This window comes from Cebidichthys violaceus, unplaced genomic scaffold (assembly GCF_023349555.1).
Source record: "Cebidichthys violaceus isolate CVI_PGR_0920_01 unplaced genomic scaffold, fCebVio1.0.p SCAF_78, whole genome shotgun sequence".
NCBI classification, from domain to species: domain Eukaryota; kingdom Metazoa; phylum Chordata; class Actinopteri; order Perciformes; family Stichaeidae; genus Cebidichthys; species Cebidichthys violaceus.
The window spans coordinates 213,059-237,255 of record NW_027176962.1 but is presented as its reverse complement, the minus strand read 5'-3'; the positions used below and the strand labels follow the sequence as shown (position 1 = coordinate 237,255).

Here is a 24,197-nt window from a genome sequence, read left to right as displayed (position 1 = left end):
AAGTCAACAAAGGAATGAATTATGTTGAGTTTTAAGAGAAGGAATTTTCATTGTTTGAGTATTTAGCTGTGGGGGAACCTTTACTTATGAAGTCAAAATACTGTGAAAATGCTGAGTGAAAGTACACAAGCAGTACTTTTTACCGTCATTTAAAATCAAACGTAAAAGTACCCAGTGCAGAAAAATGGTGTTATATTATTCTATATTACATAATTGTATTAGTAATGCTAACGCACAAGTAACATTTTTTTTGTTTGCTGTGGAAAAAAGTAAAATGAATAACTCATTAAAAAATACCCATTCACTCACAAAACTATTTACTTTATTAATTAAGTCAATGACTAAAGTAATTAGTTACATTACTTATACATTTCTTTCGCAACACTGCTCACCACAGACACCTCACTTATTCTGTATTAATAAGTGGAAATAGAATATGAAGCATTGTTGTTTTACAATTAGTGAGTCTATACAGTTTGGAGATATTATTAACATTATATAATCAGCAGCTAGCACACCAGCTGTGTGCATCATGCTACATTTTCTCACAGAATTCTATAAAATTGGACTTGTTTTTGCGACCAGTGGAGTCGCCCCCTGGTGGCTATTAGAAAGAAAGCAGTTTTAATGCAGTTAAACCACATTCACTTCACTTTTCAGACCCGCTATACGTCCATTTCTTTTATACAGCCATAAACATAAACAGACATAAGAATGGAATCATCAGTTACTTTTCGTCCGGTGACAATTCCAATAGAGTTTATTCGAACAAAGACGGCAGCATTGCTTTTCATAATTCCACTAAGAACATAAAGTAAGAAGTAAAAAGCAAATATGGAGCCGCCAATGTCTGGGAATGTGCAGACAATATAATGAGACATTATTATATAGACAGTATAGACTAATTTGGAGTGGACATCACGGTTACATCACTGCAGCTGTGAACGCATTACGGTGGTAGAAAAATAGTTGAAACAAGCTTAAGGAAGGGAAACAGGCAAGATCTGAGATCCCCGGAAAAAAGAATCTTGTTGTGTCATAGGATGTCAGAAAAGGAAGGCAAAACAAGATGACCTTCATTTTTATAGAATACCGTCGTCAAAGAAGCTTTGAAGCTAAATGCAGACGTTTGTGGTCACAGGCCATTAAATGGCCAGAGTGGACTGATGAAATAATCCGTAATTCTGCTTTCTGTGGTATGAATGGAAACGAATGGTACTTGAACTTTACGCAAGTAAAGTTCAAGTACCTCGGTACGTTATTTAAGTAAATGTACTTGGCTACATTCCACAGCTGCAGGTATCTACTGGTGTTTCATTTTTCTGCACAACCCATTACCCCTCCTATATGATCCCTGTCAGTGCTGTACTTATTGTGCCTTACAGTCGTGTTCTGATGGACTCCAGTTAAGTAAATGCGTCACAGCGGGAGCTGCCACATCCTCACAGTGAACATGCCAGAAACTTAGAAATGAATGACTCCAGCAATCACTTGAGGTTTCACAGGCCGTTTCTCCCTCCGTGCTGCAGGACTTAACACACCGGGGAGATAAAAATCGAATTTACGAAAATGGGATTAAGGCACATACAATAACAAAAAGAGGAATGAATGGGCTTACTGTATTAAACAAAAGATGTGCATGATAGTCCCTGTGTGGTTTCTGCTCGACATATTTTCTATAAATGGTGGACAGCTTGGAGACGCCTTAAACGCAGATCTATTTAGCTCCAAAGGAGGATTAGTCATTTGTGAGCCAAGTAACTGTTTAAAGTTGTAAGAGTAAAAGTCACTATTTTAAAACGGGAATGCCCACAATGGGCGAACTATTTTGAGGGAAATACAGTTTGTACTGACATACAACCTGCAGCTCTGTGCACATATTGACAGCTAACCCACACGACTTCAATTTGTCCGTCAAACATGTCAATCAACTTTATTTTTACATTGACAGACTCATATATTGTGTTGCTGGCTAAACTGTATTCAAAAGGCCTTGAAACTCCTCATAGCGGAAATCTGCTGAAATATATATATATATTTTTTTTTTGTGTGGGCATTAAGTCACAGCAACAAATGCATCTGCTGCCTTGTTGTCAATTCTAAACCTTAAATAAAACGCACAGTAAAATAAACCTGAGCTTCCCCAACCTCGCTGTTAAACCTGATGCGTCTGCGTTATATTGAGTAGAGACGGTAATTCTCTCTGTGCCTCTTCTGCTTAAGGTGAAGGGCAAAGGGATGTTAGTTGCCAGCTTTCACCACAGCTTCCTTTCTTAAGTAGCTCTGATGCTGCAATAACACAAACGTGCCAAAAGCACATGGGATACTAAAGGAAGGGTACTTTTCAACTTGTCCAGACCTTTTAAAACTTGAACCCCAATGTCACGACTGAATCTCAACAGCATTTCAGGACTATATCATGCGATGGTTTGTAAGTGACAAGCTTAATCTCATGGATAACTAGAAGGATAAGCAGATAGACAGACGATGAGCAGACCTCATCATGAATTAGAGAGAAAAGAGACCCATCGGCCCTTCCTAAACCACAGGTATGATTTACAGAGCGGGGTTGGTCGCCTGCGTAAAATGAATAATAGGAAATGCACGGGTAGTCCGGTGACTTGTCCAAGATATACTTTCCCTGGCTCTCCAGACCCCTGGAAAACCTGGGTGGCCTGCAACCAGGCTTCCTCTGGTTTCTGATGTTAATGTCATTGCTTTTGCTGGTATGACAGGAGCCTCACCACAAGCGTGGTTTGGGTCAGACAAAAGGGACAAGCTGTGATAGCAGGATACAGCTCCATAATCGGAGGTATATCGGGGGTATTTTTGTCCCACGGTGGAGTTTGTTGCCACAGAGAGGGGAGGAAAGAAGAGGAGGATGATATTTTTCAAATGCGATTGTTTTTAAGTACTTCACTTTTCCAGAAATCAGAAACCACACGGTGCATTATGGTTAGTGGATGTTTTGAATTACTTCAACTACTTAATGGTTCCTCCTTACCCAGCCCACAGAATTGTTTCATAGTGGTTTTAAAACTTTGCTTAAGTCATTGAGTTGGATGTTGAGTAATCTGCTTTCTAAACCTACCCTTCACACTGCAGCACGTAGGTCGTTCACTACTTAATGCTACAATATATTCAATATGACATAATATTAAAGGCAAAAAAAAAAAAAAGCATATTACTGTTATTAGGTATTGACCCTTTGACCTTTTCGCAAAAATTGAAAAGAGATCCTTTTGTTGTAGCTTGATGGAATTTTTGTTTTTTTTTCATGTTTCCGGTGGAGTTTTAACTATAAAGTAAAGAAGTCACAAAATGTTCTCAACCTAAAAAGGGGGGTTTGATCTTCATGAAAGCATGCATATATTTTACAAGGGTCGTAAATAAGTTTAAATTAAGCTCAGAATATTTTGGTCTCCGTACAAAAAGTGCAGTGTGTCCTTATAATCCTGGCTGTCAAAGTAAGTGCTGCTGGTGTTGGGCTCAGCGTTAACCCGGCTCAAGTTGGCACCACTTTGAGAATCCCCTGTTTTCTGAAATAACAGAGGATCTAAGGCACATTACTCCAAGTGCAGATACAGAGTATTGTAAAGAGGTAAGTGGAGGCGGGTGGAACATTTTGTAAATCTTGTGTCACCAAAACCGCCGCAAGCAGGATGAATGCGTTCACTTCGCCAACAGGATATCCCCTCAGACTTGCTCACTGCGCCGCTGATGAGGATAACAGAGGGGGCATTATTTTTGCTCAACAGCTCGGGAAGGTGATAAAAGGGTTCCCAGAGCCTCTCACAGGGGTGCAGCGGTACACACACATTCATTCACGTTGACGAAACATTTCATCTCCCCACAACTGGATTTAACGCCTAAAACAGAGCCTTAGCCAACCTGACTGGGGTCAGGAGGAAAACATTTCTAAACACACAAACACAGCCCACATTCTTTTAGAAATGTCTTCATAATTACACGGTTTGGCTAATATTATAGATGTAGGAGAAATTATTTCTATTTGCACTGTTCTTGTGACACTGGTCATCAATACGTGTGATAATTGTTTTCACCTTGTGAGTCTGTATTTGTGTAAATGTGGTCTCGGAGACACCTACTGTAGCGGGGACTAACACAGAAGCGGTTTTGAGTACTTTGCCAGGTGTTTTTATGTCTATCTGTCTATGGGCAGATTTTGTCAATATGATAGTGTCACAACCGTGTAAGATGCAGTAATACAACTTTACAGATGTGTAGTTGAAATCAAAATAAAGGCAGCGATGGAAGATGGGTGCGGTCCAAACAAGATCGTCGAAAGTAAGGGAGTAGGAAGTGGGAAAGGAGCCATTAGCCAATGACTGGTGTGATCTGATGGCAAGATAGTCTCTGGTTTGTCCTATTTATAGCCTAGACAACAAAGTGCAGTGCTTATGAATGGCTATTTATTGAGACTACAACACAACCTGATAACTTTCAATGACTTTCAATGCAGCTGTAATGGTTGTATTGTGTGTAGAAAAGCCTGCATGGCCTGTGCAGGCTTTGTGTTCGTTAAAAACTTTATTAAAGTCACAATACGTTGGCAATTACAGTGTTGGATTGCAAATTAGTGTAGGTTACAAATGCTTATATGAACGCGTTTATAAACGCTTTGCTATGTGCCATTGGTTCATGCTACTTGTCACCCCTGTTACTTGAGCTACAGATCTGATTTGACAACTTCCCTTACCGGCCTTGATCTAACAGAGGCTGTTCACTTTGGAGATCTGCTGCGGATAAATAAATAAATAAATAAAATACTTTCTACATTTGAACTGGCAGGGCTTAATTCAAAGCCGGATAAAGAAGCCAAACTTACAATATGCAGAAGAACAGATAAGCAGACAAAAAGACAGACATGGGCAAAATAAAACTAAACGGTTGGTGTAAAAGTTGGTTTAAGATGTATTTCAACTTGTGAAGTTCTGCTCTGGGCAATGTTTTGCTTCCAAATAGCATATATGCCTATTCATGATTTTGTTGGGGGAAATATGATCAATCTTTTTTATTTTAGCCATTATACCAAAATCTTATTTTAAGGACAATTTAAAAACAGTCAGGCGGACAGTTGAGTCCAGCTCTAATAGTTATGACTAAATTACTGATTGGCTGGGGGGCTGAGGTACAAACAGGTGCGTGAGAGACTGCCCATCAAACATGGCAACCTATGTGCTGAGGACAAATGTTGCGAAGGACTGGACACGCTGAAGTTAATGTCAGTATTTGTTGTTTGGAGTTTCTATTGAATTGCTTAGCTAAGCTAAGAACAGCGCTAACACTGACCTAGCGCCTTTTGACTTGGGTAGGTAAGCAGCTGCCGTGCTAATGTTAAGCTAGCGCGTCTCCGTGGATAAAGCCGGAAACAGGAGACCAACGGCCGAATGGACGGGTTGCCCCTGTGGCCTCTGGCAACATGGACGAACAGACGTCTCTCCAGCCTCGAGGGACTCAGCGTAACTTGCTGTGAGTAACCCACTTTCTATTCACGGTCGTGAAATGCAGCCACCATGATTTAAAACTTAATTTTGTTGAAAGTTAAAGTGTTCTCGTAAGTGTATGTTGTTGTTTTTGCCTTTTTAAATAAGCCTGCTAGGAGCAATACTTCATATTAATTTAGGTGTATATATATATATATATATATTTTTTTTTTTTTTTGTAGTGTAGGGCTTGATATTGTTGTTGAGTGATTCAGGTCATGTAGCACAGGCCTACATAGTAAGAGGGATTTTATATTCCCAGCCCATAGTGTGTAAACATACCAAAGCAGTGTAAATGTAATTGGGTCGATAGTGAACTAACTGAGGGTGCTTCTGTTCACAAGAGCAGGAAGTGAGCCTCTCTCTGTTGTGTCAGTTATGGGCTGTGAAAGTCTGAACATTTTCAAACTGTCTCAGCCCCAATGACAACCACACAAACTCTATTGTCCCTTGTACTTGGTGATTAAAATGAATGATTCCTGTTTTGACTTGAAGCCCAGTTTTACTTCCCCTCTATCCTCTAACGAGTGTGAGTTCTTGTGAGGAGCAGCTCTCCATCAGTGTTGGACGCATAGAGATTTACAATACACAAACGTCTCCATATTATTATTGTTTTTTTGACTGTTTTTTTTTTTCTTCATATGCTTATATCATATCTGGTGGTGCAGGTTAAATTAGCTAGCAGAATGCTAGTGGAATCAAGAGGTGTGAACCATGACATTTGGGGTTTTTGTGGTTGCAACATTGTGGCAAAAGCAGATGGCTTTTGTGGTCGACTTTGTGATTTACTATTTGAAAATACAAAACAAAGCAAAAAAACGTCACACTTGCATGTTTTGTAAGATATTTTGCTCATAAGACAAGAGTTACCAAGCAACCGAATATGGTTCTTAACATGCAAGTATGCATTTTACATTTGCATGCACTGGTGTCTACTCCGTTTTGCTGCTTTAAACTCTGGATTTGGGTGGGGTTGAGGTTTGATTCTTTTTAAATATAATTTATTAATAATGGTCAGTAAAGGATGGAATAGAGGAAAACTAATGCTGGATAGCTGTAAACACATATCGGGTTCTATAAAGCACCACCTCTCCGTCATTGCCATAGCTGCTCTCAATTATAGGGAAGGTGGTAGAACATAACGCTTCCTTTATAGCTCTGAAATCATTTCACAGGCTCTGGTAGCGCTGGCATCATTTTTAAAAAGCTCGGGTCTGAGGTAGCCCATTAAAAATCCTCATGAACATTAATTTTGCCAGTGGGATGTGAGATTGTGTTTCCCTCTTGGCAGAAATGTGTCTGAAATGTGTGGTTTTTGCAATGGCTAAAATAGTTCCCCGCCCTCGAAAAGTGTATAATCTACACTGTGACTGTTTGTCAACTCGTGTCTGCAGAAATTGGAGGCAACCCACTCACCATGTGCCTTGTCATGATGGTGATGGTGGTCATGTCAACATAAAAAAAACCCCCCTGCAAATCTGAGGGGAGGTTACTAAGCCAGAGAAATGTGCTGACTGATTAGTGCAGCACATTTCATATATATATACTAAAGCCAGGACGTAAATAAAGCTGCAGTGATGAGGGGCGGAAAGTTACTGCAACGTCTCCGGTACCATGACCTGTTTGAAATATGGTTTTCAACCATTATTGTTTTAGGGTAAGAGCTTTCTTACAATAGAAATTCATTATGAAAATATCCCTCTGCCTCTGGCGTTGATCAAACACTGCAGCACAGCTGTACTGTTTCTTTTAAGTCCAGTTGCAGAGATAATTGCTCTTAAATACACACGTGTATTTAATTGTCGGAAAGACTTTAACTGCCGGTAGCAACTGCTTTTGCAAAGTCCGTTTCGACTGACATCAGCAGATTGGACACGTCACGTCTGATTGGTTCGGGCAAAATTGAATATCCCCCCCGCTCCCGTTTTAAGAAATTCGCTAATAGACGAAATGAAATGGCGATTCGGTCAGATTAGGAAATTCTACAGTATTATTATAATTATAGCAATAAACAAATCAGACCATTGTTCTGAAGATTGGCAGAATCTTAATTTTCTGCAGCTTATATTTTATAATAAATTCAATTAATTGCTTTACACAAAATAGGCACTACAGGTTTCAAAATGTGTCACAATAGTATAAACAAATTACATTCAGATGGACAAAAAAATGATCGTCAATATGTGCAACATATAGTTTAGGTTTATGGGTAATGCAGCTATATCTGTTTACTCTAATAGCACCGATGATGCATTTGACAGACGACTGAAATGTTATGTTTTCAGCTTTTCTCCGCAATCCTAAAAATACGCTAATTTATATTTCAGGTGCTGTGTTCATGTGGAGAGCGGGTCAGAATGATGTGAGGAGTCAGATATATGAGCGGGTCTGCGGTAAAACTGACTCGGCTTCCTGGCACACACTAGGTGCACCCTATTGATGCTCAGCCAGCAGCCTGACCTACAGCGGGTCAAATTTATGGGTAGATATTTAGCTCGTCTCTGCCACGCTGTTTAGGGCAGAAAGAATAACACCGTGCCTCAAGCCTGGTGATGTTTCCAGCCTGGCTGCACATCACAGACTTGCTGAGGGTAAACAGAAAATGTCCAAAAAACACTCTGTCACTCTCCTCTTCAAAGGTAGCGTGTGGTCTATAGCCTCGTTTCCATATACGTGACATAGAATCATAATCTTTTCATAAAATATATCTGTTACATAGCGTTACAGTGCTTAACTTTTTCTGGGTTGCTTACCTTGATCTCTCTTTATCATTGTCTTTGGCAACCTGTAATGCTGATGATAGTAAAACAGGAAACAGTCACAATGTGTCATTATAAGAATGAGGAAGTAAAGATGCTGTGGTGTCAATATAGTTTTCTGCAGAAAACTGTAAGTTGCTAGTAACCAGTTAAATGACAGTAAGAACACAGGGAGGTATTAAACAAACATTTAAAAAGACTGAGACACATCATTCATAACTTCTCAGCATGTTGTACATCACACCGCCACCACCCACTTCTTTTTTTTTTTTTTTTTTTATTTTGTATGAAATAACATATAGTGTAAAAATGGGGAAGTACCGTTTTTATTTTCCTGTTACATGAACCTTGGAACATGCTGCCATCCAGCTGCTCCAGCAGCTCAACCCCAAAACTAGTTTCACTTCTCTCTGGCTCAAGTTTTTTCGTTTAGAGTTGCAAAATACCTATTGAGCTCGTTACAGTCTATGGTACGATCACTCCCTCCTAAACCACATGTTGCTCCTTCTGCAGGACGTGTGGAGATCCAGGCTTACTTGCTTGCAAAGAACTTTAGTGTTACTGTACAAAAACTGGACTATTTATTCTTTGTTCCACTACATAATCACAATTACCTGTAATACCTAAAGTGGAAATCCTCAATTATCTGTAATGCATTAAGTGGAAATCCTTTTTTTTTTTTTTTTTTTTGCTAAGCACTTACTGGTACTGCTTTAGTGTTTTTCCACTGCACTTCCCAAAGTGGACTGTGTCCGTATTTTTCCTGAGATTTTCTGCTAATGAAGTTTAACTATCCTACCCCTAAGGCCCTCAATATGGTTTAATCGAGATGCTTGTGAGATCACCTAACAGCGTTTATAATCCCCCCCCTCCCACCACACATTTCCGTTGATGGAAATGTTGGGAAGGGGTTCTAAGTTATGTAACTTTCTATTATAACGTGATGTGCAGTGTGTTTCTGCGTCTGATAAGTCTTCAAACTCATGGATCTGTTACCCAAACTGGGCGTCTTGGATTGCGTTTTTTTGTCTCAGCATTACCTGAAACAACACGCCAACTCCAGTTTCGGTTTAAATGCCTGGTTAACCTTAACTTCCAGATAATGATACTGGCCTTTTCAGAAGCTCCCACACACGGCAAGTCTGGTATCTCAACCCTCTGTTCATGATGTTGTGATGAAAATAGGTGCTCACAAACTCAAAAAGTAACTAAATTTCACTTTCACACTCAAAGACAAACGCAGCTAAGTTTGGTTTTTCGACATGCTTTTAAATGAGCCAGCACATGAAGTTGAGTTTGATTCATGCTTGGTCAGTTGACTCCAAGGCAGAGCGTTGCACAACGCTCTGCCTTGGAGTTTGGCAACAGTGAGTAGATTGACAGACAGATAGATGAGTAGCCTGCTTCTTCTGCCGTGTGTGTGTGTGTGTGTGTGTGTGTGTGTGTGTGTGTGTGTGTGTGTGTGTGTGTGTGTGTGTGTGTGTGTGTGTGTGTGTGTGTGTGTGTGTGTGTGTGTGTGTGGAGGGTGGTCAAGGTGTCCATGCTGGGGAAGGTGGGCAAAACCGAGGGCTTTGGAAAGATTTGGCCTTCTAGAGAATCAGAGCAGCACATTTATCAATGTCAAAAAGAGAAAGTTCTAATTTGTAGTACAGCTGTTTCCCTATATGATGTGTTGAAACACTCAATCAGAGAAATTGTGCTGGACCGGCTTGTGTCTCCAGCCCATAATAATGCCCCATTCACGAGGTAACCGGCCTGTCCGGGCCTCCCATGGCAGCGCCGGCCTGTATGAAGTAGCAGTAAACCTCAGCTGCTCTAATTTGTAAACTAGGCGAGAGAAAAGGCCTCTGAGAGTGCGTGTGTGTGTGCGTGTGCGTGTGTGTGTGTGTGTGTGTGGCACTGGATACGGTGGCAGCAGCAGCAGTGGTGGTGGGCAGGGGAGGGGCAGCCCGGCATGAAACGCCATATGTTCCTGATTGACGAAGATTGAATCAAGTGCAGTAGCAGGAAAAAAAAAAAAAAAAAGGCTTTTCCTTCCAGTGAGAAATGTGTGTGCAGTGAGGCATTTGACAGAGAGACAGGACGATCTCACTGGAGTTTAAACAGGCAGGACAAATCGATTAGTGACGAGCCATTACTCCAAAGAGAGTGTGGAGAGGCTCCTACATTTTCAACTGCGCTGTTGCTCTCCTAGAAAATGCTCTTGACACGGAAATACATGCTTTTCACCATGCATGGCTTTGTCTCAGTCATTTTTATATTGGTGTCATAAAAATAGGACTTAAGAAAACACAGCTTCTGGGATGCCTTTTTGAACAGGCTACAAAATCTGATCCTCTCCCCGATGTCAAGGCTACAGAAGAATATGAAAGAGAAAAAAAAACTCCACCTTGAAGTTCCCCAAAAACGCTGGCCTGTGACATTATGGCCTCTAGTGGTACACTGGCGATTGACACAGACAGCTCAATCATTTCCTTATAGGCGTGTGCTGCCAGGTCCAGCTGGCTTTGACATTAACACCAGGTTCTGACTGACAGAGGCCCTGGCCTTGGGCTGGGCTCCCGAGGCCTCCACAGTACATTCAGCTCTCCTTTTAGCCTGTTGATTTACTGTCCCCGGTGGCTGCTCGTTGATCCATTTCCCCTCTCAGTTTGCTCACAGGGCACCCCGAAAACCGTCCTCCAGCAATATATTTGCTTTATGATTTCCTGAGGAGCCAATGAGGGAAAACAAGCCCCCCCCCCCGCTCACTGCACCTGTTCCAGTTAATGTGCAGCGGGCCCGTCGGCCTCCTCTGGTCTCGGTGACTGGGGAAAAGCAGAGGGCCGCGGTGTCACAAGCTCCATGTGGATCTTCCATTTTCCCCCCAACTGGCCCAGTCGGGACCGAGCAGCGTGGGGAACGGGGGGTAGATGGCGTATTATATGTGTGTCAGTTTAACACATGCAGGTCAAATGGGGCCCACATAGAGTCTTGCTGCGTGTGCATTATGAACATGTGTGTGGGTGTTTATGTAGCTCGGCACCCAACATGGAACTGACATTAATAAGGCAAAGTGATGGGAACTTGCTTACATCATTTTGGACGACATGCAGATGTGACCGAATGGAAGGTGTTAGCCATCTACTGTTTTGCACAATGATGTGATCAACACGGTATTTACATATTTCAAAATAGAACAAAAATACGAATAAAATTCCCAGATTTATTTGCCCGCAAGTGGGTTTTATATTAAAAAAAAATCCTGCATATCCAAGTTAACATGTAACATGGGAATGTGTTTTTGCAAAGACAAGAGTAGTGTGAATCAGGGTAGTTGAAGACAGCAGGGTGAGCGGCTATGAAGCCTGTGGGCTGCTGGGTAATATTCAGTGAATCAGTCAGACAACCACTTCCTGTTTTCTCAGCAAAGCATGTTTCCTCAAGTGTTAATGGAGGCGTGAGCTACTTCATGATCCCTCTTTCACCTTTTTTGTCTATGTCTAAACTCATAGGTATATATATATATATATATATATATATATATGTATGTATGTATGTATGTATGTATGTATGTATGTATGCGTATGTATGTATGTATGTATGCATATATATATATATATGTATGTATGTATGTATGTATGTATGCGTATGTATGTATGTATGTATGCATATATATATATATGTATGTATGTATGTATGTATGCGTGCATGTGTGCATGTATGCATGCTGTCGGTAATGCAGAGTCAAGACGTGATATATCTAATACAGCGGGCAGTGAGATTTTCACTATCAACTTCTTAATTGGAAAACCAGGCAGAAATCCTGCGATCCATTTGTTTCACAGACGGATATTTCCATTGATAGGAAAATATATAACAGACATTGTTTTTATCATATTGTCAATAAATGTCCAGGAAAATCCAAACTCATAATTCCTCAAATTCCTTTTTTTTTTATTGTTAAAGGCCAGTGTATATTTTGAATCTGCTCTTTTTCTTTCTTTTTCTCAACTGCCATTATTAGCTGACAGCGAGGCAATTTGGTTTGACAATTATGAGGCTCATGTCTGGGTAATTGCATTTCTGCAGAGTGGGAACAGCCCTCACTTCCTCACAGTAATCCTCTGAACATGGTAGATATACACCAATAGTCCATCTGAAAGCTGTCAACCGCCTCGCTGCCCCAGTTCTTCCTGTTTCCTTGGAAGTGGCCCAGTAGTAAAGTGGCCCAGTGGCTTTTAGGTCAAGAAGAGAGGTGAACAGAATTATGAGAGGAAGCATGCATGTGGCAGAGTCTGCTTTTCTCAGTCATGTGTGTTTAAGTAGTAACCTGACAGAGTAAATGTATTCCAGGGTGCTTTTTCCCCATCTTAACTCAACTTGTCTTCCTGATGGCAGATGCATTGGAGCTCACCCTTGCGTGTAGTTGGTGAGTGTGTGTGAGTCCTTGTGCTTTTCCTTATGTTGTTTTTCCCCCCTCTTTTTTTTTTCTTTTTTTTTTCTCCAGGCTTAAACAGTGTGTTAACCACCAGATCCCATCGCTATCAATCTTAATGGTGGTGGGTCAATGTAAACGCACACATGTGTAGGCTCTTTTTGCAAGCCACAGTTTAAGAATAATTCCTCCTCCAAAAAAAAAAAAAAAGAAGAGGGAGAAAATATTCTGGCTCCATTAACAAAATAGGTGCTCAGAAAACACCCCGGCCAGCCCAGAGTGATAGCTACTTCCTCAGCTTTTCCACTTCATTGATGGTTATGCGAGTTAAAACAACCAGCTTAATGGAGACTCCGGGCCCTCGGGGGACTAATCATAGCCACGTGACTTCCTCCGGGGCTTCCATGAAAATAACTCCATTACAATGGCCTGTGATATTAATATCGGCTTTGGGAAAGTCAGGCACGGGATCCACAGGGAGGGCCTGGCTATGAGCAAACAAAGAGGAATGCACGGCATTCGAGGGAGCGAGGGAGGGAAGGGAAGGAGGGAAGGAGAAACAGAGCAAAAGACGGAGACAAAGAAAAGTGAACCATTTGTGATGAGTGATTGCACAGTCATGATGTTTGCTTTTTCTTTTTGTGAGCTTCTGGTCTATTCTTTTCTGTGTTAAAATGATTGGCAGATAATCACTTCCCTATTCCTTCTCCTCCGACTAGACGAGTTGAATTTAAGCAGTGGAAAGTAACAAAGTACATTTACTCATTACTGAAGTACTTCTGATGTGGGGAAACTGTATACTACTACTCCACTACCTTCCAGAAGGATATATTGTACTTTTTACTGCACCGCTCTATCGGCTCCATCTGACCGCTGTAATTGATTTGTTACTTTTTAAAGACATGCATGTTTTTTGTTGCACAAATATGATGCAATTTTTATTTAAATGACCCAGCAATACATGAAGTATAACCTGACCAATGTTTAGAGGCCAGTAACAACATTGATGATTTTTTTTTTTTTTTTTTTTTAACTTTAACACATATAAACATGTTTGATATGTTTCCATGAATTAAATTGAATTTAAAGAAGTGTGACGATATGTAGAGGTCAGAATGTTATTGGCTAATATATTGGACAAGTTGCAATGCAGAATTTATATTAAACCTTTCATGACCATGCACAGAACTGAAATAACTTCTTTCTTTCTTATACATGAACTCAATAACAAAACACTCACATTCTTATTCATACACATATATATATTATTTATCAGGTAGTTTTACCCAAAATACAAAAAACGTATTTACTAATTACACAGAGAAAATGTCAAAACTTGCACAAATATCATGGGTTAGGGTTGGATACCATTAAAAGTGACAGTGACTAGATATCATTTACAGGCATGAGTTCTACGAAATAGTTTGAATTAATAGTTTATAAGTAATTTTCTGTATCCAGGTTTGAGTGAAGAGATTAAGCAGTCGCGTCAGTTGTTGAACCAGACATTTCAACTGCTTATTAAATCGTACGTATGACGTATTGGACAGTAATGGGGACGTTTGACGGTCAGTTTGAGGAGACGGTGTGTATCTAAGTGAGATGCACGTCAGATAGCGCTCGCAGATGATTTGTTTTGGCCCGACCTCCATTTTACCATCTTCTCCTCCTGCCTGTAAACCTGCCATGCTGTCATTCTCCTGTCTGTACAGGCAGTAACTCACAGCCAGCTGCATTCGGAACAATTAAACCTCAACGATTGCAGCGAGGAGGAGTCGCCCGCCTCGGGTGTTCAATACCCACCGAAGACTCCCGAGCCTCCTCCGCTTCCTCCCAGTCAGACGGACACGTGCGTCAGCTCTTCCATCCAAACGGGACATCTTATAGAGCAGCTGAACTCTTGTAAAGAAATACTCAAGTTCACGGGATCATAAGCCACACACTTTTTTTTTTTTTACTCCAGTTCCTCCTGTTGTGGGAGATTTATTGAATGAAATAACACTGGCTTCACTTTTACCTCAGCTTTTATATATATATATATATATATATATATCTTGATTTAGATCTTCAGTGAAATCAAGATCTTCAAATTTAATTGAGCACATGATTGTAATAAAGATAAAAACAAGTATTTGATTATTATATATCTATATTTTTTATATGTTTTCACATAGTGTTGTTATATACAGTAATTTGCAGAACTACTTCAAACTGAGTTGACTTTGACATTTGGAAAGAATGTTAATTTAGTTTTGGACTTCAGAAATCTCGACACCACTGTGATTACAGGAAGTGTTTTATCAGTCAACATTCAGCATATAAAGATGTTTTTTAAAAGCAGCATCCCAACAGCCAAGCAAGTAAATCAACATTAACCACTTTATGATACAGACAATTGTAGTGTTCACTCTATGGCGTTATTTTTAGTTAATGGTAATTAATAGAATTACAGTGGAGTGGGGAATAGATTTGCCAGTAGGAATTTCCAGCAGCGTACTTACACCAATGATATGACTTTCACATCTTTCAAGTGAAATATTAGATGGTAGTATCCAAGCCAAAGAAAAGGTCCTCCTCTAGGGTCCAAATAATTATAAGAGTGCCATAACAGATCAAACATTATTTCCTTGACCTTGTCTCCAGCTTGAGGAACAGCTCAGACTTTTTGGCCGAAAGCTCAGGCAGCAAAAATCTCTCCGTCTGCCGGAGCTCTCGCTACACGGACCTGACGTTTACACAGGATTAGAGATTCATTCAGCATTAAGTAAATGACCCTCCGCCAGGCCAGGAGCAACACTTCTGTGGTTGTTTGGATTCCACGGTGCAGAATTCACACAGGGATTAGTTTAAAGCATAAATCAGCTGTTTTGGCATTGCCAAAACGGTACGAGCCAAAAGAATCCTTGCGTTTTAACGTCGACTACCTGAGAAAATGACTCTTTTCACTGAAAAGCTTTCAGAGTGTTAGCTGTCAGCACGTCGACGGACTTGCTTTCATCCACATTTAGGGTGTAGCGAAGGATATTGCATACGTCTGAAAACAATGTGTTTTTCAGCTGCACAGATTCACTGCGGGCTGCGCACCACATCTGAGAAAACACCGATTGTTGTCTCACGTCCATTTTAATTGAATCCAAGGAAGTCAAAAGAAGTCGATGAAAGCCAAACATCATGATGGGAGGTTATATTTTCAGGGTATGATGCAACACTTTGCTTTAGAGGGGGAAACAATGTCACTTTCAAGTTAAAAAAAAAAAAAAAAAATGAAACAAAAATCAAACAAACTGAATTTCAAATAAAAAAAAAAAAAAGGATTAAAAGAACTGAGCACATGTTGCTGGGAGCACAGCCACAGGTCTTTTTATTTTTTCCTTTTTTTAGTGGGCTGCCTCAGGCTTTCCTGTCAGGTGTGACCTCATCAGCTCTATTGCATGTAATGACATAATTTCAGGAAATGCATTCCGTTAAGAATGCAAAATACTTAATTGATCCTTCCCTTTTTTAGAAAGTTCGCAGTGTGGGAATTGAGACCGAGCCCCATAATTCACACTGGTACACCCTACTTACTTGTTTACTTTAAACAAGCTGCTGAATTTTCCCATTTTGGCCTGCAGGCAATCACACCTTCTGCCACTTATCTAAAGGACCTTTATAGAACGCAGAAAGAATCATAGAACTTAACCTGGTCAACTGCTTACAGCTGGATGAAACAGTCCAGACTAGTGGGATGCATAGACTCCTCTGCATTCTAACCTACAGCAGAACCTCCTGTCTGTTTTTGAGGATGCACAGCTAACACCAAGCTAATGTTACCAGTAAATGATGGTCTTATACAATCTAACAGCTGGAGGCAATTGTGAAAGGCAGGACACGCTGTACATTTCTAAAGAGAAGCAGACGCAATAAAGGAATGACACTTCCATTATTTAACTGTACGCACTTAAATAATGGAAATGTGTACGCTCAGGTTGATGTGAATACTTCGGGGTTCGGGTGTTGAACTTGCTGGTTCTCAAATCCCATTTTAGGAATCAATTCAATAATTCAACTTGTTGCCACTCATGTCGTTTTCCTGTAAACAAACAGTTATGTTTACATTTAGTGTTACTCACCAAAATGCATTAAGTGTGCATTCTTTTTTTGAATATTTGAAATCCTACATTTTTTTATATCCTGTTTTTACTTGCGAGCAGTCTTCTTCTTCTTCTTCTTCTTCTTCTCCTTCTTCTTCTTCTTCTTCTTCTCGGCTGCCTTTGTTTGGTGCGTTACTCTCAAGTCTCTTGGCACATTACCACCACCAACTGTCAGCAGGACGGCGACAGCAGGACGTATAGAGTTCCGTCCACACGCTCATGCGACACACACACACACACACACACACACACACACACACACACACACACACACACACACACACACCAACCAAACGGGAACCCACTTGTAAAAACATTGCTCCAGAGAGAGTACCAGTGATCAGAAAACATTAACTGTGTTTTGACAGAATCAATTAATCGACCAATTGTTTTCGCTCTACACCGTTGATTTTCTATCAAATGCAAACACCACCTCACTTACCACTCAAGCATAATGTAATTGTGCTAAAAAAAAATTAAAAGAGATGACACGTTTCCTATAACAAGAACATTAAGTACAATTCAACTTCTGGAAGTACATTTTTGTACTTAACTGGAAAGATGGAAGCAATTTGGATCTTTGGAAAATAGGAAAGGTTTATTCAGAAATTCAAAACCCAACAGCCTGAGCTTCTAAAGTACTGTAATGTGTGTGTGTGTGTGTGTGTGTGTGTGTGTGTGTGTGTGTGTGTGTGTGTGTGTGTGTGTGTGTGTGTGTGTGTGTGTAATTGTAAATAATACTTTGATTTATAGTGAAAAATGATCTTAAACATGCAAAAAAAAAAAAACCTCTATAGGATCCTTTACCAATAGTGCTTTGGACATGAACATAAAGTTGAACCGTGAGCCGTTATAAAGCCGTCCAGTGACACAATGTTCTGTTTTGCATATGGCTCCCACAACTCCATCATCACGTCAGCCACCTGTCAGCTGAGCACCATCAGCATCTGAACTTGGCTCACAAATAACCGCCTCATTCACTGGGGATGTGACAGATGCATGCTTTAACGTTGATGCTGATGCATAGTTGTCCCGATGTAGACTTGCGCCCATTTAGTGTTCAATACTAACACTAAACTCCAGAGAGAAGTCGGAGAAGCCAGTGTTGCTATGGTGAGTGATTTAGGACGGGGCTAAGGCTCTATTTCGAACTCTTTTTATAAAAATGAGAGCTTTTCTTTTGTGCCACCCTTTTAGAGTTAGGATTTAATTGTAAGGAAGGGGATAGATTTATTTCCCCATAAATTACACAAGTTTTCTGTGGTAGGACCCGGAGCATAATGTAATCTACACATGTGCACACATGTGCATTGTGAGGGTGTAGATGATGTAGCCGCTCTATTTCTACTCGCTCCATTCAGCAGAACTAAAAGACCTGATTTATGTCTCTAAGCGTTTGCTTTCATTTTTACGTTATGGTAAAACGCAAGATCTTGATAAAAGTGCAAGAAATCGCTCTTAACAAAAGGCTTTATTTTGATAAATGTGTTATCTAGTATATAACGTTAACAGAGCAGCTATTGAAAGGTTTCATATCGACTGTTTTTCAGCGTTATATTCTGTACGCATGAATTATTGGCCATCTGAAACTATGCTTTATCCTTTCTAAATGTTGCCAAGGAATTCATCTTATTGAGTGACTCACTCTCTCCTGTTATGAAAGAAGCGTTTATCCCCCGATGTTTTCAGAATATGCACAACATTTATAACATTTCCCAGTAATTGCAGCAAAGAGAGCAAGAGGCTTGATTGATGCGCCATATGAAACCGAATTGTGGACGTTTTGCCAGTTTTTTTGGAATATCCTCTTTTTTTTTTCTTCTGCAAATTGGTTTTCCTCCCTGACCTTACAGAGTCGCCATTCTGCACCACGAGAGGAAGCTTCTGCAGGGAGCCATAACTGCCGCCAAAGGCCTTTTAAATCCTCGATTTGATGGCTTGAGGATTCAGCGGGAGGATTAAAAAAGGATGAAGAGGAAAAATTGCACATCTTTAAGAAAACAGAGCATTTGCATCCCAGTGTCAGGATGAAAAAGGGAGAAGAAAAAAAATGGAAATGCATGATAATTTATCATTTGACTCTCACTGCTCCTTGATGGTCCATAACTTACTCTGACCATGATTCCATTTTACCCTTCATACTGTCGGATTCACAATCCCCTACGCTGTGTTTTAATGGCCTTATTATAGGCAATTCTACACTGTCCAATAAAAGCTAAACACTTTGAACTGTGATCCATAGTATGACTAACATATTTTATAATATCTCATGAATTACAGAGTAATGGAATAATGGAGAAAAGAGCCCAAAATACACTGACATGGAGAGAATGAGGAAATCGCACAGCCTGAGAAATGACTAGACTTTGTGCTCCAATACCAACATGATGACTCTGATCTTCTCAATTGTCCTGTTCTTCTTATAATAACCTAATGCATGGAGGTTTCATCAAAGTATTAATAGCATTTCAATGTAGCTGACAGACATGACATATGATTTCATGGTGTAACCTGTCTCAGGGCAACGTTTAAGCACCGCCGCCATATGGCAACTCCATTGTGGAAGCGCAGCTTCAGTGGATTCCTGAAAGTTGTCTGGTTCTGTCGTTGCTCATCCAACAGTGGAAGAGTGCATCTTCCCCGACTTATGTATGGAATTGACTGATTAGATGGGCAGACCGGCAGATAGATACATTAATGCATACATACATTTTATTCATACTCTACCAACAGGCTTCAGTATTTATATTCCAAAACCTCAGCGAAAGGTTGAGTCATAAATCAAAATCTGAAACAATGGTAGCATTTACAGCCACTTTCTTAGAGATGAACTTCACTGGCAGTATCCTTTGGAAACTGGAGCCATAAATTCTATTACTATTAAATGTTTCTAAAGGGAGTTGACAAATAGTTGAATGGAGTTGATTTTCCCCTCCTGCTCTTGGCTCGGCTGCAGGGAGGAAAATTCCCCTCTTGAAAAAAAAAAAAAAAAAAAAAGAAATGCACTAGCATTAGTCCTGCCAATCCATTCATCTTGATGCTGTTTGAGTGTAATTTAAGCCTTTTTAAAACGCCTTCTGAAAATACAATGTGCTTAAGGGCAGTTGCGAGCAATTTTATGAGGACAATAAAATTGTCACTGCATATGGATTAGATGGATGTTGATATACGGGTATGACGTTTTTCATGTGCGCGGGGTGTTTACTGCTGAGTGTTAATGTGGCTGCTGCTGAAGGAGTTACTAAAGGCTGAAATTACTCAGATGTAGCCCTCATGGGCATTAATCATAATCTCCGATACAGAGCAGCGATAACCCCAAACATACATTTTGGGTGAAACATTTCTGTTTGAATCTCAGATGCCTTTCCAAAACCAAAAAAACACAATGGCGGAAGTGTACACGGGGAATTGTTTGTCTTCAAACATTAGCATGCAGCTAACTATTAGCGGTAAACTTACCATCTTTCAAATGTTGCGTTTTTTTGCATCCTCGAATCCATTGTTGTCAACGTGACGCTATCGCGGTCACCCCTATATTTTGGGGTGCGCCACGAAACAGAAATAGTTCATGTGACGAGGAACAACCAATCGCAGCAGGCAGATATCGTTTCTTCCTTCTGTAAATATCAGTTCATGTAGAAGTTAATCATCGTAGTTCAGGGCCACCCAGAGCTTGACGAACTATTTTACCTGCTTCACACGTTCAATCCAAGGATGTCGGAGCATCGGGTTGAAAATCCACCAAATTGACACAGAAAAAAAAAACGAGCAGCATTTCTACTGTGAGAGATCTGCGGATCCATTTATCTTTGTTTTGACCTAGTTACGTTCAGTCAGTGAGGATCACTGCTAACAATGTAGCATATCTCAACAACATCAGAACATATTTGTATTTTTTCTTTAACACAGTCCATCTGTCAAACTGATTTCAGTTGCCATTTTCACTAAATGTCAGTAGAGTTGACTACGGCCCGTTCTCCTCTCTGCTAACGTTTGGCAGGCCAAGCTGCCGTGGGTGGAAAAGTTAGTTGACAGTTGTATTTGTTGATGCCAAAAGTGATTTACCATATTTAAATTCAGATATGCATTTAAAAATGCATCTCCACTGACTTTCTGTTATAAATCATTCAATCTCTGTCTTCTGTAGAACAACACATGAGATGTAAAAAAAAATTTTGTGTGTGTGTGCGCCACTATAACGACAAGTTTCTAACCTTTCTCGAAACAAAAAGTGATATAGAATTACATCCAGCAGTTACTCTTCAACTCGTAAAGACATCCAGGTGTGTAACAGGTGAATTTGGGTGGAGACGTGCGGCTGATTCGGCCTCAATTGGCAGGAAACGGTTGTCACGTCTACTGTACTTTTGTGTAAACTAATTGCTCGCTTATTTGAAATCCTAACTACTTGTGAGGTCACCGAAAGGACAAGCTTTCATAATTCATACAAAACCAAAACATCAATAATCTGGGAATAACCTGAATGCCGTCCTGCCGTCAGCCCTGTACTCATCCAACCACAAGATGATTTTGTGGAGAGAGACTTTTCCGACCATCGCTTTGGGTCAGCGTGATTTACGCACATGTTTACTGATGTCTTTCAGATGCTCCCTCTCGCTGGTTATTGTCTTCCACTATTAGTTCCCAGATGAATCACCAGTGGACAAATTGGGGGATGTCTCTGCGGATCTGTGATATTTATTGAGGTTACGCATCACTGTGGACCTCTCCATTGGCTTCCCAATGTAACGAGGGAAAAACAGATGGCCTGCGGTCATGGCATGTTTGGACATTGAAACACTTGGGTTTCATGGTGCTTTTTATGCTTTTCTGCACATTTGGTTTATATCTTGTTCAAGGATTATGGCAGGCCTCCTTTTGTCCTTCAGGATGTTAAGTATATATATTGCCGTAATGTTATTCTGAACTTTTGTAAGATTTCAGGATCCCCCCCTGTTCTGTGAGACCTCTGAATCACGATCTATTGACCCCTGCAAAATTGTGGATGTATAACATCCCCCCCCCTGAAGATATACGATTTCTTAATACGTTGCTCTCTGGCATTGCACTGGAGTTGCTTGCTGTTTGGGTAGAAATTCCTCATACCTAAGCAATCCGCTGTTTCTGAGTTTACACTGCAGTTGTTTTTAATTCTCCGTTCTATTAGCCAGCTGGTAATACTCCAGGATGTTTATTTCAATTGGGTAAAAATAAATGAACCGCAGTGATTAAAGCAGATATGTAAATATTGTATCATGCAATTCACGGAGCAGGGAGCCCCACTGATTACCTTTAAGTAAAGAATAATGAACTCGGCTCAAAGTTAAGTTGACAGTGAGACAGTTTTATTAATGCATCTGTGCAGCAATGTCTTCATAACTCACCGACTCGCTGCTGTGAGCTTCACTTTTATCTTTTTCCTTGCATTCCACTGTAGAGGCAATAGTTTGCAAGAGCGGTTAAGTTGCTGCAATACCGTTTTATACATGATCTTCATCAAATTTAGAATGAGCTTTTTAGAGTCAGTGACTTGTCTGAGACAGTTTATTTCCAGAGTTTTATCTATTTATTATGCCGTTTAGTTGGAATCTTAAGTAGATGACTCCATGAGCAACTCGCTGGTGTTGTGGATACCATCTACACACAACTTCACTAGTATTCATTTTACCATGACAAGCACTTGGAGAGGAGCAGATGGTGGATGTTTTATCTCCTTAGCAGACACGCCCTGATAGTGATTACTAACCTACAGCACGATGGCTTAGAAACACAATAAAAGAGATGTGGAAATAAAGCCCTTGAGGTCTGTTAAAAGCGTGGCTTATGACTTTGAATGTTCATGGGTTGTCAGAGAGAACAAAAGCATTTCCTTTATTTCCATATCATTTTTTTAATTCCATGCTTCTCTCCAAATGCTGTTTCTAAATGCTACATGGAGTCGGTTTGAAGTGAAAACAAATGGGAAGGAGGGGGGTGGGTGGGTGGGGGTGGGTCTTTTTTTAAATGGTGATACCGGAGGTTGGTTCAAATCTTGAAAACATATGGAAACCCCTTTGAAGCGTCCTGGGAGCAGCTAAGGCGGCTGCAGAACTTCTCATTGTTTACCTTTCGACCCCCCCCCCCCCCCCCCCCCCAACCTCCTTCCTCCAAATAAAAAGGTAAAATGTTAAACCTTACAGGGGTGCACATCGGCTCAGTTCATTATGCCCGGCTAAGTGAAGACTTCCCAATCCACCTACCACCCCACAACCCCCCAGAGTATCTCCTGTGTGGGTTTTAAATGTTCCCAGTTTGTGCTGCAAATTGGCCTGAAAACCCAGATACCCCCCCCCCCCCCCCCCCCGTCACCTGACAAGGTTATCTAAAAAACAGCAGTCTATAGCATGTAATGCAAGTTTTTAATCAAAATGAATTATGTTTTCAAAAGTGAGTAAGTGTTATTTCATTGTTATAGCTTCCTCTCTGGCTTAATTTAAACCAAACGCCTGTGCCATTATATTGTGTGGCTGGGAGATGACCCTCTGGAGGGAAACACTACGGGCGAGAGGCCTGCATGTATTTATCTTCCACTTTTTCACCTGTCTTCAGATACCGTTTCCTTTTTAAGTCGAGCAGTAGGGATTTACTGGGCTGCTTCCTTCCGGGACCCAGTGGAATACAACATTAAACTACAGGGAGGAGAGAAAACCTGTAGCGCACTAAAATAAAGTTATGTCAAAACCATTCTGCTCTTCCTGTAGTCTTTCCCCGGCCTTGCGAGTATCCTCCAAGGGCCCGAGAACATTACAAGCCATTCAGTTTATATGAATGGACACTAACAGACTTTTTCGCCATTTTGATATGTCTAAATTTTGCAGGCATATCCTGTGGTCCATCAGGCACAGCCTTAGTTTCAATTTAGTGTCTCCCAGTGGACCCCTGTCTTCCTATTTCATGTGGAAATCGTATGGAGTTTTTATCCCTGTGCACTTTCAGCTGCTTCAAAGCTCGGGATCTCTTTTTTTTTTTTTTTTTTTTTCACCAGGGAGATGTACAAGTTAGCGTTCGAATGTTAGGCAAATCATCTACAAACGGCAAGAAAACGGACTCGGGGAGTGAATGTCCTAACATTGTCTGTCACCTCGGTCGGATCAAGCAAAGAATTAATAAATGATATGTCACCGTTTAGCTGCAATCGAACAGAAGTCTGCGAAAGTCTTTGAAAGAGGAAGAAAAGCACCTGTATTTTTATTAGGGCAGGCTTTCCTTATACTACTCTATAAAGTGTGGACGCCGCCAGGGGAATCATTTCTGATGATCTTTAGAACAGCAGTGTGCCGTACTTCACACAAATCTGGCCCAAAAGGATTGAATGCGGAAGACGTGTTTGAAAATGATGTCA

General features: G+C 40.6%; 1 long non-coding RNA gene across 1 annotated transcript in view; it reads left to right on the top strand.

Moving 5' to 3' along the window:
* The first annotated feature begins 5,323 nt into the window (after window positions 1-5,323).
* The window catches only part of LOC137892287 (uncharacterized), a 38,079-nt gene continuing 19,205 nt past the window's right edge, over window positions 5,324-24,197 (top strand). The window contains exon 1 of the long non-coding RNA XR_011105406.1: window positions 5,324-5,493. This is a non-coding gene — a long non-coding RNA (uncharacterized lncRNA). The remainder of the gene's footprint in view (window positions 5,494-24,197) is intronic.